This window comes from Dipodomys ordii, unplaced genomic scaffold (genome assembly GCF_000151885.1).
Source record: "Dipodomys ordii isolate 6190 unplaced genomic scaffold, Dord_2.0 Scaffold22, whole genome shotgun sequence".
In the NCBI taxonomy this organism is placed as follows: domain Eukaryota; kingdom Metazoa; phylum Chordata; class Mammalia; order Rodentia; family Heteromyidae; genus Dipodomys; species Dipodomys ordii.
In genome coordinates this window covers 4986026-4998307 of record NW_012267238.1, presented here as the reverse complement: position 1 = coordinate 4998307, position 12282 = coordinate 4986026, and the positions used below count along the sequence as shown (strand labels likewise).

Here is a 12282-nt window from a genome sequence, read left to right as displayed (position 1 = left end):
GTGGCACTGTGGCTCAAGTGGTAGAGTGCTAGCCTTGAGCTGAAGAGCTGAGGGACAGCGCCCATGCCCAGAGTTCAGGCCCCACAACCGGACCCAAAAATAATAATAATAATTACCATTATTATTATTACTAATAAACTCTGTATTTCAGGGTTGGAAAGGTGGCTCAGTGGTAGAGTGCTTGTCTTGCATGCATGAGGCCCTGGTTTCAATTCCTCAGCACCACATAAGCAGAAAAAGCTGGAAGTGGAGCTGTGGCTCAAATGGTAGAGTGCTAGCCTTGAGCTGAAGAGCTGAGGGACAGAGCCTAAGCCCCACAATTGACCAAAAGACCCACAATTGACCAAGAGTTCAGGCCCCACAATTGACCAAAAAAAAAAAAAAATTCCAATAAACAGCCATTTAAACATATATTCAGTACACAACTTTCTAAAGTTGAAATACCACTGCCAAAATCAAGGGACCATAGCCAAAGACCTAAATAAAATCTTAACTATAGCTTAACAAGCTGGGCATGGTGGCTCATGTCTGTAATCCTAGGTACTCAGGGGGCAGAGATCAAGATCAGGGCCAGGCATGCAAAAAGTCTTTCAGATCCCCATCTGACCAAATAAGTTATATGCAATGATATACAGCTGTCATGCATGCATAAACACAAGATTCTAAGATCACTAAGATATATAGCCAGGTGCCTGTGGCTCATGTCTGTAATCCTGAGATCTGGAGGGCTGAAGGAAGCTAGTCTAGACAGAAAAGTTCTTGAGACTACACATCAAAAAAAAAAAAAAATCCGCAAAATGCTGGGCTGGAAGTATTATTCAAGTAGTAGAATGCCAGCCAATGAAGCAAGCATGGTAAATTCCAGTACCACCAAAAAAATAAGTAAAACCTACTATATCTAAACAAAGATACCAAATCAAAATCTTCTTTATAGCAAATGGAAATAATAGCATGAGTTTTTAACAACTTCAATTTGAAGTTTTCAATAGAAAAAAAATTATTTCAGTAAATACTTATGAAGTATCAATGTGTCAGGCATGTTCTAAGCAGAGGGTAAGGCAATGAGCCAATCAGTGATGAGTAAACAAAGAAGCAGATTTGCCAACATGCCAGAACACAAGAACTGAAACATAATTCTTTATCTCTGCATCTTGTAAAATGAGTATCATAGGCTTGATCATATACCTGTCAAAAAGTAAACTTACCAAGGAATTCTTAATCACTTCACTTCTATAAAATTCTGGAAAAGAAGAAAAAGAACAATAAGTGAAATGAAAGAAATTAAGCTCATTAACTCACTCGTAATCCTATAATTTCTGAACACATGACTTATTAAATCACTTACACACTGAAGAGTTCTATTCTCTTGGTTATCTTTATAAAATAAAATTTTAAAAGATTAAATAAAAGTTTTAAAGGGGAAAAAAATCAATAAAGGTTAAAATCTTTCTGATTTAATGATTGTTATCTAGTTGCATCCTTTTACCATATATTCTACTTTGAACCCTAAAAAACTCAAACTTTCTGCTTCCTTCCCTATTTCCACTTCATACAACTGATTCATCTGCTCTGTCTTTCCCAAAACATCTCTAATGAATATCCCTGTAACTCTGTGGAATAAACTCTGACTTAGTAACCCCATAACCTAAGCTCTCCACCCATCTTCAACATTCCATCTCTGTAATTTCTATAAGCCCATTTCTTCACTGGACAACTTACAAATTAGACTAATGATTGAAGGCTCTGTGTAAGCATTAACATCTCATGATTCAACAAACTTACATGTGTGTTGGTAAATGTTGCAAAACTCAAAGACAAAATTAAAATATATTAGAAGTTGCAACCAAGGATGGATCCCAACAACCATCCAACATTCCTTCTGCAAACTTTCCGACTTGCCTCCATGCCTTCCTGACAACTGCAGACCCCACAAACACTCCTACAGCCTCATGCTGTTGTAGGCTGACATTTCCTATGTGATGCATACATCACTGACACTGAGATGGATTCTCTTTTTTGGGGGGTGGGAGGTAAAAGGGGACAGAAGGAGAGCTGAGGAGCTAGGCCACCTGAGATGATTTGAGGTGATGTATGCACAAACCATTTTTCTAATATATTAAAATTTATGCCTCACATATTCCTCCCCTAATACCCATGAAGCCAGCAGTGTTTGTTCTGTATAAGTACTATTTTCTCAATCCCTAAAATAATCCACAAGTAGATAGATACTCCATATTTTATTGATTAAACAATTTCACACATTATACTTACATATAAATTTTTAAATAATGAACTTAGATTAAGAGCCAGTTGCCTATGACTCATACCTATAATTTTAGCTTTTCAGCTCAAGGCTAGTGCTCTACCACTTGAGCCACAGCCCCACTTCCAGTTTTCTGGTGGCTTATTGGAGATAAGAATCTCATGGATTTTCCTGCCGGGGCTGGCTTTGAACTGTGATCCTCAGATCTCAGCCTTGAGTAGCTAGGATTACAGACATGAGCCACCGACCCCCAGCTTTAAATTTTATAAATTTTTATTCTGTCAAGTTCAACAAATTCATTTGACAAGCAAATTTTCAAACAGTTATCGTCCAAGATCTATTTCTATACAAAAAGGGCCATCAGCTACAAATGCTCTCCAGATATCCCTGCAAAGACCTAAAGAAACACAGCAGTCAGGAGACTACAGCATACCAATGCAAGGGCACGTTTTGGCTTTTATGCTGAATTCCATTTGTTCAACAAATGTTTTAGTAGTGCCCAACCTCATTAAAAATAGAAGAAATGTAAGTTTCAACTATATAGTATAGTCATTTGTACCTATCAGATTGGCAAAACTTTAGTAGTTTGCAGTCTATTGACTAGGCTGTGGGGGAAAGGTACTCATATACAAATATCTTCCAACACAAAGGTTACATAATCTCTTTGTCCTAGTTTCCACATCACGGAACTTACCCTAAAAATATGCTAACTCCGATATGAAATAATGTAGTTGCAAAGTTATTTATGACGATGCTATGTGTGTAGTAAAAGACTAGAACAACCTAAATTCCCAGCAGAAATTGCCAATTAAACAAAGTGAGATACAACTATTCATAGACAGAAAAAAATTACACAGCCAGGCACCTGCAGCTCATGCCAATAATTCTAGCTACACAGGAGGCTAAGATCTAGGGATTATGGTTCAGAGCCAACCCAGATGGATAAATCTGTGAGAAATCTATCTCCAATTAACCAGCAAAAAAGCCAGAACTGGCCGAGCGCCAGTGGCTCACAACTATAATCCTAGCTACTCAGGAGGCTGAGATCTGAGAATCACAGTTCAAAGCCAGCCCAGGCAGGAAACTCTGTGAAACTCTTATCTCCAGTTCAAAAACCAGAACTGGCGCTGTGGCTCAAATGGTAGAGTGCTTCTTGACCTGAAGAGCTGAGGGATAGTGCCCAGGTCCAGAGTTCAAGCCCCATGACTGACAAAAAAAAAAAGAAACCAGAACTAGAAACATGGCTCAAGTGGTAGAGCACTCAGTTCAAGGACCACAATTCAAGTCCCAGTACTAGCAAAAAAACAAAAAAAGAAAAGAAAAGAAAAACTAGGGAGTCTCCCTAAGAACCAACTGTCAAAATTTGTAGAGTTCACAAGCTTTATAGACTATGATAATGACAATTTGCCTTGTAAAGGTAAAAATGTGTTTGTGATTTTAGCTTCCCACAACACTGTGAAATTTATATAATCACTTAATCTCAATAAAGAATTTTTTTAAAAAGAAATGAATAATACTGTACTGGTTATCATGATAGAGTGGAAACTAGATGATGGGACAAAGGTAAAAGGGAAGTTTCAATTTAAACCTTTTTTTTTGGGGGGGGGGGGTCATGGGGCTTGAAACTCTAGGCTTGGGTGCGGTCCCTGCATTCTTCAGCTCATGGAGAGTACTCTACCCCTTGAGCCACAGCACCACTTCCAGTTTTCTAGTGGTTAACTGGAGAAAAAAGTCTCACAGACTTTTCTGCCCGGACTGGCTTTAAACCGTGATCCTCAGATCTCAGCCTCCTGAGTAGCTAGTATTACAGGCGTAAGCCACCGGTGCCCACCCTTCAATTTAAACCTTTATATAAATATTGAACCATAGATCGCATTACCTATTCAAAAAAATTAAGAAGAACAATGTATTAAGGGCCTAGGATGTGGCAAGCACTGTTATAGGTATTAGACAGACAAAACAATGAGAAAAACTAATCTAATAACATCTCCCCTCAGGGGGCTGCCATTCAAGTGCAAAAAAATACATCTTAACCAAGTAACTAAACATACAGATGTCAGTGATCTTAAATATAGTGGAGAAAAAAATAAAGCACAGAAGAAACAAAGGGCTAATCAGTGGTGGAGGAGTTCTTCTGAGAAGCAGGCAGAGAAAAACATGCAAGAACATGGATGGGCTAGTGAGCCAGATGGCTATCTACAGGAAAGGGCTCAGGCCAAAGAAACAGCAAGTGCAGAGGCCCAAAATGAACAAAGCCTGGACAGGTAGGTCAGAGAGGCTGCAAGAAGGAGCTTGGGGGTGGCAGAAGATGAGTTCTGAGGGGTAACAAGTCAGACCATGACCTCAGAAACTAAGGATCTTGGCTTTTACTCCAAATGAGAGGGGAAGCCACTAGAAAGGATTAACAGGATCCCCACTGAGAGGATGCTGGGGCCTAAGGGGAAAAAGCTATTAGAATTTAGGCAGCAGAGGACAGAGGTTGGAGAAGTGATCAGATTATGGGCCTACTATGATAATGATGGACCAAAGGATTTGCTACATGATTGGATGTGGAATATAAAAGAAAATGAATAATCTAGGATAGTTTTAAAGTTTTTGGCCTAGAAAATGGAGTTGCCATTTTCTGGCAGAAGACAGCACCACAGGTAGATCAGAGCTAGAACACCAGAAAGTCAATTTTGAAAATATGGAGTAGATTGGGTGTAGATAGATGCAGTGTATAAAACTGGATATAAGAGTTCAAAGGAAAGGTCACAGAGATTTTGATATGAGACTTGGATGAGATCATAAATCTCCTAACTTGGAATATACAGAGTTCTCCCTTGAGTAGATCTAAGCTAGTCAGTATCCAGGAGAGAAGAGGCACTTAACATGTAATAGGTAAGAAAGTAACTACTCTGAAAAAGAATCTGATTTTACAAAAACTCCAAGTTTAAGAGGGAACCAGAATTAAAATCTAGTTCCCCATCCACTGACATGGGCTTTATTCTCTGAATAGAATAATTGATATTTAATATGAACTACTAAAAATATAGACAATCTCCTAAGGGCACTAAAAAGATGACTAGCCGGATGCTGGTGGCTCATACTTGCAATCCTAGCTATTCAATCCAGGGTTTTGTGAATGCTGGGCAAGCACTCTATCACTGAGCAATATCCTTGGCCTCTTTATAATCCATTTTAAATGCTAGCTCCTAGAATATTGGCAGCTAATATTCAAAAAGGACTAACAAACTTATCAACATAAAGCTTATAGTTAACTAAAAAAACTATCCACTAAACATATCTTTTTTTGTTCTTGGTGATACTGAGATTCGGGGTTTTGTGCTTGCTAGACAAATATTCTACCATTTGGGCCATGCCCCCAGTCCTTTTTCAGATAGGATCTTGCATTATCCGCAAGCCAGCTTCAGGCCATGATCCTCCGTAGCAATGTCTCCTACAATAGTCGAGATTATAGAAGTGAGCCATAATGCCCATCTGCAATGCTTCTTTAATATGTATACATATATATATATATATATATATGCTCAAAATATTTTCAGACAGCATGATAATTTAACTTTCCAATAAGCAATAATTGTGGAAGGCACTGGGAATCAATGTATTACAAAATAAAAACATGAAGGCTGAGCACAGTGGCTCACACCTGTAATTCCAGGTACTCAGGATTGAGATCAATCCAGGCAAAAAAAACCCTGAGATCCCCTCATCTCAACAAAAAAGCTAAGCATAGTGAAACATGACTAAAATCCCAGCTATGCTTACTGGACACTGTGTTGAAAATGAAGTGTAGTGGGGATGGGAAGGAAAAACTGAGAGAGAGCAAGGGAAAAGGTGACACTATCCAAAAAGAAATGTATTCTTATGCTGGGCGCTGGTGGCTCACACGTATAATCCTAGCTACTCAGGAGGCTGAGATCTGAGTATCATGGTTCAAAGCCAGCTCCGGCAGAAAAGTCTGTGAGACTCTTATCTCCAATTAGCCACCAGAAAACTGGAAGTGGTGCTGTGGCTCAAAGAGGTAGAGTACTCGCCTTGAGCTGAAGAGCTGAGGGACAGCACCCAGGCCCAAAATTCAAGCCCCACAACAAAAAGAAATGTATTCTTTACCTGACTTATATAACTGTAACCGCTCTGTACATCACCTTTATAATAATAATAATAATAATAAAAGAAACCCCAACTATGCAAGATACATAAGTAAAAGGATTATAGTTCAGCCTGGCCCAGGCAAAAAATCAAGACCTTATCTAAAAAAATGAAGCTAGAATGTGGTTCAAGTGGTAAAGTGCTTGCCTAGTAAGCAAGCACAAAGCCCTGTGTTCAAACTCTATCTGGTACCACCAGAGAAAATTTTTTAAAAAAGGAATAAACAAACATGAGATACAGCAATGAGTAGGTCCACAGAGGCCTTACCTTTGCATATTTTTTCACTGCTACACAGATGAAGTGTGAAGAAGGTGTCAAGTAGCTGATGGCCATTTTTATTAACAATGTTCCGGGCAGCAATGTTCCGAAGATGTCGAAGTCGCCGCTAAAAAATAATAACACAAAGATAGGGTAATTCAGGTTTTGCCTCTATAAAATGTTCTGAATGTTGCAGTTCCAAAATGAAACGTAACAGGTTGTCTAGATTGGTTTACTTATTGAGCAGACAACTATGACCCAGCCTATTAGTCATGCCTCAGTATCCCCTTCGTTAAACAGAAATTACCTCTGCCCTATCTCATGTAGAGTTGTTGTAAGTATGAAATGAATGACAACAGATGATATATTTTTGGAACACTATAAATGTAAGTGCAATACACCTGCAGAATATCCTTCCTATTTTCTAGCACATAAACTAAGCAATCACTTGCATTTTCCACAGAAACACTTGAGCAGACATGCAAAATCTATTGAATACAAATAGAAAATCAGCAGCTGCTGATTGTTGCAAGTTCAGTCTAGATAGTGGATCATTTGTACAACCAGGAGAACAGACCACAGCCAAAAAAACTAACAGCAGTTAACTCACCAGGACTCCATTCAGCCAGTACCACAACTATTGTATTTCAATTCTCATTTCCCCAGCACCAACTAGTCTCTATTTCCTAACAGCCTACTTCCTATCCATGTTTTATCTGGGGCCACAACTGGTGCTCCACAAGAAACACCAGAAATCAATAAAATTACAAAATGATAATTTTGGGGACAGTCATTTTTTTTTATCAGAAAGAAAAAATGTTAGCAATACTGAATTCTTCCACAACAGATTCATCCCCAAAAGCTAGTTCCCCTGGCTGGATAATTATCTTCAGACTTCAAGACAGAAACTTCATGCTGTTTTCAAATATGCTTCATGAAGGCCCCTGGGGCGGAAGGCAGTCCATCCCTACCCATCCATGCTCAGTTCCTCTCCAGCCAGACAGGAGGGCCCATGTACTTTCCTCCACACACACACACAACTGAATCCTTTCTCCCAACCTAGAGATTAACATTCTTTGACACAGAAGGTTATTGTCTAATAAATTTGTGTAATCTCCTAAGTATGAAAAGCTGCGATGTATTTATAAGGATTCCCTAGGCTCACTCTGAAAGACTCACTTTTCCACAATCAGCCCAGTTTCCATTTTCCACCTTGGATTACAAGTGTTTGCTACCACTGCTGCTGCTGCTGCTGCTGCTGCATACTTCTCCTTAGCCCTCTCAGTCAAAGTTATTTATCTACCTAGGTGTTTGCTTGTTTATGTTTTGAGATGAGGCCTCCAAAGGTCTCTAACTCAAGATCCTCCTACCTCAGCCTCCTAAGGATTATAGGTATACACCCAGCTTTTTTCAGTCAAAATTCTTAGCCTTGTAATGGCCGTTGGTGGCTTACAGTTACCTACTCTATTCATCTAGCACGAAGACTTGATGACCGTCTCTACCACTGTACTAGCAGCATTTATGACATACCCTGGGCATATTCTTGGCTAAACACTTCACACATGTCTTCATTTAATCCCCAGAAGAGATGTTAGCTACTGTCATAATTATTTTTTTTGTTTTTCTTGTTCTGTTTTGTTTTTTTGTTTTTGCAGTACTGGGGATTGAACTCAGGGCTTTGTGACTGCTAAGCAACTGTTCACCCACTTGAGCCACACTTCCCACTTATTATTTATTTCTTTACCTCAACATTTCTAAGAAACCAAATATAGACAAAGGAATCATGAATAATAAATGAAAGGGAATGTATCAAAAGAAGGAAGGAGAGCAGGCTCAGTAAAGCTAAGGGATTATACCTATATTGTACTTGTGGGTATGTATTTCCAGCTCCATATTATGTATGTCTGATATATAGCTTGGTCTTTAACCTCCTTTAAGCTACAGAGGACAAGACTATCAAGCAAAGAGCTATCTTCAACTCAACAAAATTATCTATCACAAATGCAATCATAATGGAACTGATTGCCTTTCAAAGCAATATGCAGGGCTTGGACAGAAACTGATTCTCTAATGGTTGTACAGCTGCTATGAAGATCTTTGTGTTGTGGAGGTAATGAGGACAACCACGTCCAGGGTACCTGCTCAGCCCAAGCTCTGCAATTCTCAGCTGAATGGAGAATAGACCACATCAGGGCATTTTATAAGAAGACTTGAGAAAACCAAAAACTCCTCTACAAATTAACCATCTGAACTCAAAACAGTGACTTTAGGGTATGACTATGAATTTTCCTTTGATTTATTTCAAGACAATTAGGGTGAGTATTCTCACTATATCATGATTAATTAACATAAAAGATCATATACAAGGTCATATGCATATGCATGCAAACAAATTGGCTAAAGTATGGTTTATACAGGAGTATTCTAATGGTGTAACTCTTTTGCTCAACTTACAGTTTAACAAAGTAAACATCAGAAGCTGAAACACAATTTGTAAGAGGGCAATGATTGATGGGGAGAGGGGACAGATAAGTGAACAGAGGAAGAATGAGTGAATGACATGCAGAATATTCAGTGTACATAAGGAAAATGGAACCTGGAAGCTTGAAGGGATGTGTAGGGTTGGAACAGATGGGAAAGAATGATGGAAGGGTAAACACTGACCAAGATGCACTGTACTATACACTGCCATGTTGAATTTAAACCCCTTTATGCAACTAATGGTAATTTTAAGTAGTTAATTAAAAATAAAATACAAGAATACAAGAGTACATTTTTGATAGCACATGCCTAAAATCCCAAGTACTGGAGAGACTAAGGCAGGCTGAAAGCAAATTCAAGGTCAGGATGGGCAACACAGTGAGACCCTGTCTGAAAAAAATTAATTTGTGGCGTAAAAGCAGCATCTAACAAAGCACTGCTTTTGATCTCTGAATAGAATTAAACATAAGGTCATTTCTTGAAATTTCCATCCATAAACAATTAAAACCAAATGGTCTAGGAAGTGCCACTGTGGCTCAAGCAGTAGAGTGCTCGCCTTGAGCTGAAGAGCGCAGGGACAGCACCCAAGCCCAGAGTTTAAGCCCCACGACCAACCAAAATTTAAAAAAAAACAAATGGTCTAAGGTTCTAAGCTGATACAAGAAACCATAAACATTCTGGAAATACTCTATTATTCCCAGCCATCTCCTCAGCCTTTCCCAAATGCTCTACTCCACTTCCAGTTACAAGATGCTGTGTGCCGGGCTGGACTGTGGCTTAGTGGTAGAGTGCTTGACTAGCATGTATGAAGCCCAGGGTTCAATTCCTCGGTTCCACATAAACAGAAAAAGACAGAAGTGGCGCTGTGGCTCAAATGGTGGAGTGCTAGTCTTGAACAAAAGAAGCTCAGCCCTGAGTTCAAGCCCCAGACTGGCAAAAAAAAAAAAGCTATGTGCCATATTACAGTGGTAGTTTCAGGCAGCTGGGTACACTTTAATGATATCCATTGCCAAAGATAAATAGGAGATTTCATATATTTTTTTTGGGTTCGGTCGTGGGGCCTGAACTCTGGGCCTGGGCGCTGTCCCACAGCTCTTCAGCTCAAGGCTAGTGCTTTACCACTTGAGCCACAGCGCCACTTCTGGCTTTTTTCTTTTTGCTTATGTGGTGCTGAGGAATCAAACCCAGGGCCTCAGGCATGCAAGGCAAGCGCTGTACCACTGAGCCACCTTCCCAGCCCCGAGATTTCATATTTTAAGTTGGAATAATTTTAAGTTGGGATACAATCTCTGAAACAATATCTATAAAACTTTCTATGTAAAGATTAAAAACATTCACTGACATATAAAGCTAAAACTTATTCATCCTTTGAATTTAGGGACTGACTTAGAGCACAACTCAATTACCTGACATGGTAACAGTAGGTAAAAGGGCACAGGACCCTAATTTCTTCATTTTTTTTTGTCAACCTTTAAAATGTAAATTCCAACATGAAATTTAAATGAAATGCATACACAATAAAACTGAAAAAAATAACAATTACTCAGTAAGAACCAGAGCTTCTAAAGAACTTAAAGTAGCCAGGCTTCAATGGCTCATGCTTGTAATCCTAGCTACTTGAGTCTGAGATCTGAGGATTGCTGTTCAAAGACTGCTGGGGCCAGAAAGACTATGCGACTCTTATCTCCAATTAACTACTAAAAACCTGAAAGTGGTGTTGTGGCTCAAAGTAATGGAGTACTACCCCTGAACTGAGCACAAAAAAGCTCAGGGCCAACACCCAGGCCCTCAGTTTAAGCCCCAGGACCACCACAAAAAAAAAAAAAAAAAGAACCTAACATAGCAGTTTATCTTGTTAATGTTACTAATTTTCTCAGAAAACTGCTTTACAGTTTAGTAGTGGTATACTGAAATTTGTGTGTATATGTGCGCACGCTCTTGTTTTGGCCTGCCCAGAATCTACTTTGGTTAAAAAAAATCAGTATTTTTTTTAAATCCTTAATAATTTCCTTTGTAGACCTACCAACTCTCACAATCAGACTTGTAGTTACCTGGACCTCCAGCCTCAGAAATGTAAATATGATTCAGAACGGGCCAATCAGCACGCCTAATTTTACTGATCATGTGATATGATTCAATGAGGGCCAATGAAAGGCCCAGAAATTATACTAAGCTGTTAGCAGTCCTCTAATTTGCCCCTCTGATCCTAAACATGACTAGAGATGATACTGGCAAACATCTGTCTTTTACTGTGAAACTGAGGTTGGACTCAATAAGAGCACAGTGAAGTCAAGACATGTGGGTTTCAGGTCCTGCTGACGCAATTTAAGTCTGGATCAAACCATACCTAAAATGAGCATTTTAATAAGAAATACCAGCCTCTCCTTGTAAAACTGTCCAAGAATATAACTATAGAGATTTAAGTATAACCGTTTATTAAGACCTTATCCAAGGCTAAGGATGTAGCTCACTGGTAAAATGCTTGCCAAGTGTGAGTAAGGATTATGGGCTCAATTCCCAGCACTGCAATAAATAAATAAATGTTTCATAGCAGATTAGTAGATAAAGAGTAGTATTTTTTGTTGTGGTTATTATTTTGTTTTGTGCTGATCCTGGAGCATGAACTCAGGGCTTGACCATTGTCTCTGAGCTTCTATGCTAGTATTCTACCACTTGAACTACAGCTCTATTTCTGGCTTTTTTTTTTTTGAGCATTTTATTGGAGATAAGAATCTCACAGACTTTCCTGCCCAAACTGGCTCCTAATCCACGATCCTCAGAGCTCAGCCAGCTGAGTAGCTAGGATTACAGGCATGAGCCACTAGCACCTGGCTTGTTATCTGGACCCTTAAAGTGGCCTTACCCTAAATATCTTCATATTTTAGAAAATGCTATCATCCAAATGGTGGCAGGGATGGGGGGGGGGGGGGGGGGGGGGGGGGGGGGTTTCGACCGCCAGCCGACGTGTTGCGGGGGGGGGGGGGGGGAAGAGACTCTAATACACTGCTGGTGGGAATATAAAGTTAACATAACCACTCTAAAAGGTAGACACACTGTGATCGATCTAGCAATACCACTCTTGGGCATCTACCCAGAATATTACAAGTCATGATACAGTGAAGGTACTT

At 39.4% G+C, this 12282-nt stretch overlaps 1 protein-coding gene across 1 annotated transcript in view; it reads right to left on the bottom strand.

The window, feature by feature from the left end:
- Uvrag (UV radiation resistance associated) overlaps nucleotides 1–6807 on the bottom strand; it is a 274073-nt gene extending 267266 nt beyond the window's left edge. The window contains exons 1-2 of the mRNA XM_013014162.1: nucleotides 6683–6807; nucleotides 1206–1240 (exon numbers count right to left, since the gene is read on the bottom strand). The gene's annotated coding sequence lies outside the window, so the exon portion shown is untranslated. The remainder of the gene's footprint in view (nucleotides 1–1205; nucleotides 1241–6682) is intronic.
- Between the last annotated feature and the right edge of the window lie 5475 nt (nucleotides 6808–12282).